The sequence below is a fragment of the Dipteris shenzhenensis genome, chromosome 22 (genome assembly GCF_047967505.1).
Source record: "Dipteris shenzhenensis isolate YYH24624 ecotype China chromosome 22, Dip_SZ_1.0, whole genome shotgun sequence".
Classification (NCBI taxonomy): domain Eukaryota; kingdom Viridiplantae; phylum Streptophyta; class Polypodiopsida; order Gleicheniales; family Dipteridaceae; genus Dipteris; species Dipteris shenzhenensis.
In genome coordinates, this window is record NC_141617.1 from 14,922,926 (window position 1) to 14,927,124 (window position 4,199).

The window sequence follows — 4,199 nt, forward strand, 5'->3', positions numbered from 1 at the left end:
ATTTCGGATCCTGCCACCTTTTCCAATACTGTTTCTGTTAAGGGTAGGGGGTAGTGATCCCTAATTGTGGCGGCATTCACATTTTTCAAGTTCACGCATATTCTGAGCTTCTTGTTGCGTTTAGGCACAATGACAATGGGGGAAACCCAATCAGTGTGCTCGATCTCGTAGATGAATCCGGCATCTAGGAGTTTTTCTAGCTCGTCATAAACCATGGTGCCATATTTAGGATTTGTGCGATAAGGTCCACATACCTTAGGGCGAGCACCTTCCCTTATAGGGATCGTGTGAACTGCCACTTCTGGTGAAATTCCTTTCATCTCTTTGTATGACCATGCTAGGCAGTCACGGTATTCCATTAGGAGGTCTTTGAGTTTGATTTCATCTTCTTGACGGAGCTGTTTCCCAATGAAAACCAACTTTTCTTCCTCCCCTTCAAGGGCGAGGTTTATTGTGCGTGTTTTTGCCGGTCCCTCATAGATTGGAGTTTCTCCAATACTATCGGTTTCTTGAACTTCAGATTCTCTGATTGGTCTTGGCATTGCTATTGGTGCACTGCCACTTGTATAATTCTTAAAGTATTCCGGCACTTCTCGAAGATCGGCCTCTGATGGGGTTGAACTAGTCTGAGATGTGTCATGAGTACTGGGTGGCATAGTTGCATTTAGTAATTTGTTAGGCTCTTCTTTACTTTCTTTTTCTGAAGTCTCTTGATCGAGCTTCATCCGCACATGTGGCTTATATTTCCGAAACTTCTTACGTTGGGAACTGTGGGGTAACTTTTCCACTGGCAAGGTGTTTCCAAGTAAGGGTTCATGTGCTGCACATACTCCTTCTAGTCCTTCAGGGGACCATTCAAGAGGTGGTGGTTTTGACTTTGAGGGGACTGCCTTTGCAAGATACAATTCCACAATCCTTGTTTGGACTCGTTCGAATTCATTGAAGTGCTCGGCCTTGGCTTTTCTGCGATTTCCTCCTGCAGCTTTCTTGCGGGATCTTCTGCTGTTATTCAACTGTGGAGGTTCAATTTTTGGGAGCTCAACTGCCATTAGGGCATGGAGAATGGCTAGGTCATTATCAAAGATTTGATCTTCAATTTCAGCATTCGCAGCCTCTGTTTCAAGGTCCCAAGGAAAATCTGAATCATCATTGGTATGGGTACCTTCTTCAGGTTCATTATCCCATTCGAGGTCAGCCATAAAGAAAGGCATCTCTAGATCGATTGGTTCTTCATGTGTCGGTGGAGGATCAACCTGTAGTGTGTTAACATCTATCTGTGAGAAGATGGGGTCTAATGAATGGCAGTTGTCGATGGTTGCCAATGTTTGTATCCAGTTATTGACATTGCTTTGTGAGTCACCTGCTATGGCATGCTATTGCAAGGGATCTGATTTGCTCGAGATTGTCGTGGAAGATGTGTCATCCAATGCTCTAGGAACAATTGGTTTAATAACTCCTGTCCCCACATTCACCCTGACTGCAGTGTCTCGATTCTGGATTGTCAATCTATCCGTTCCCCAGTCATGGAGGACTGATGCTTCCCGTAACCAAGGACGTCCCAGTAAGATTTGATAGGATTTTTTGGGGAGATCCAAGATTGTGAATTGAAGGGAAAAGCGGACTCCTGCGATCTTTGTGGAAACACCATTCACTATTCCCAAGGGTTTAGCCCGTGAATCATCGGCAAGGCGTATGTTGAATTAGCCTTTTGCATTGGTGGGAGACCCCATTCTTCGTAAAGCTCCTTTGATAGGACATTGACACCTGCGCCACCATCCACTATGGCTTGGATTTCATTATATGCCTTGTGGATCAAAGGCACAGTGATGTTGCGTATGTCATCTTTCTCACCCATCCGCACAGGGATATCATCAATGTCGTTCATAGGTGGAGAGGGATTTGCGAGTTCAATCCATCCTTTGAAACTCTCCCAGAGATTGGGACAATTTCGTAAGAGGATTCCGATGGGAATGGACACAGGGCAACTCAGGATGCTAGAGAGTGCAGCTCCTTCAAGTTGACGGGGTGGTACATTCTGTTGTGGAGTCTGTTGTTGGAACAAAGGCTCGAGTACAGTATCAATACTTTGTTGGGCCAAGTCATGGAGTGGGTCTTGAGCTTGTTTCTGAGCCTCAAATTGAGCTTGTTCTTTGGACCCATTGCTGAAGTGCCTGAAAACGAGCCTTCTCCACCTCTGCATTCGGGAATGGAGCTTCTTTTATTTCGAGGCTCGGGAGTTGATGTAGATGAACTCGGGCTGCTCATTGCTTGGGCGGAGGTGGAGGAACTTGTGCTTTCTTTCGCAGAAGTCGCTTCGGTTGGATCGGAATGATAGGGTCCTTCGTAGCGCTTTCCTGTTGGCGTGTAATTACATTGATAGGTTGTGACCTTAGACTTGCCGGTCCCAGACTTTGATGGTCCACCCCAATGATGCCGATGGGGACGTCGGGCTTAACCTCTGTTTGTTCTGGGACCTTATTTTTCATGGGACAATCCATACAGGCATGTCCTATGCCACAATCTCTGCAGAGTGGTTGGAAAGTGGCTGGGCTACCGCGATGAGGGCATTCTGCGATTCTATGATTTTCTCCACAACCGTAACACTTGATTGGTGCGCGAAATGTGTTGGGTCGCACTTGGATTTGCATAGACTGGTATTAAACCCTCTGCACTTCGACGTAGTACACTGGGTACTCTGCTTCATACTCAAATAGCGAGTCGACTTCCTCGGCTTGTATTGATGTATTGAACTGCCTGAGGAGCTGGATTGCTGCTCTTGGATACGGTCGTGGATTCGGATTCCTGAGTAGTTGGGGGACTTGTGTCCGAACGGGTACAGGATTTAGTCTCGGAGCTGGGGGGTGCTTGTGCAAGTGCCGGTTGCCTGTATACTGGCATGGGGTGCCGCTTGGTATTGTGGTGGTCGAGGCGGATTGTTGCGCATGTTGAAGATGCAACTGGTCTCATCATGCCGCCGACGACACAGATATGGCACCACAACCGTGGCGGTGGATTTGCTTGTGCATTGATTCTTGCTCTTAGGACTGGGCATTCATTTGCTGTATGATTTGCCAAGCAGTGTGGGCACCAGACATTTTCTCGCCGTGGATATGTTTGAGTTTGGCGGCTGAGACAAGTGAAGTTTTGATCCATGGCCTGCATCATATCTTCTTTCAGCTTCAAGGTCATGGCCTCGAGGCGATCTTCATTGGATGGTTCGGCAATGTCCTTTGATTTACCTTTTTTCGAGCGCTTATCTCGTGTATTGGATCTGGCATCATCACTGCTAGTGTCTGAATCTGTCATGCCATCTTCGATGTCAATGGCTGCCGCATGAGCAGCACTGAATGTTTCATAGCTACTTATCTTTTTCATCTCCTTGCGGATTTTCTTTTCTTAGACCTGCTATGAACCATGCCGTGAGGTACTTTGCATCTGGGCATGGGTCACATTTGGCGATCAATCTCTTCATCTTTCCCAGGTATGTGCGTACATCTTCCCTCCGGCCTTGTTTGATCTTGCTGAGTTGGAGAGCGGGATCATCTTGTAGCCTCTCCGTTTGAAAGCGACGTTTGAATTCAGTTTGAAGTAGGTCCCATGTAGCACGTTCTTCCACAAGAAGGTCGAGGTACCATTCTGACGCCTCATCAGTTAAGGCCATTGGAAACCAAGCCACCTTAGTTCATGGGATTGATCACCACCTGCTCGACATGCGGCATCAAAAATGTTGGAGGAAGCGAGCAGGGTCTCCCTACCATTATATTTGGGAAGTTCCAGTTTTCCCAAGGGGCATCGGCCGTGATTGTTGTGATTTCGTCGATTGAAGAAGTTGTCAGCCTCGGCATCGAGCTCGATGTCCCATCATGCTCAGGACGGCGTCCAGCCATGTTGGGGCGAGGAGGGGTTAAAGGAAGTTGTTGAATCTCAGGGGGGAGTCGGGGTAGAGGATTGGCGGGGGCGGTTATTGCAGTGGAGTTAGTTGCGGATTGGGCGAGCGTTGGAGTCGAAGTCGTTGGCCGGAACGTAACTGCATGCAGATGGTGCGTGATTTGCCAAGGGTATCGCTACCCCAAGGGCGAGTGTGGAGGTGGTGCTGTTAGGAGAGTTAGAGTGGTGTTAGTTTGTGTAGGACAGTCGTGTTAATAATGTGCCTAAGATTGTCCTACGTGTGTAGGGAAATGTGCCGGTGTAGACGGATA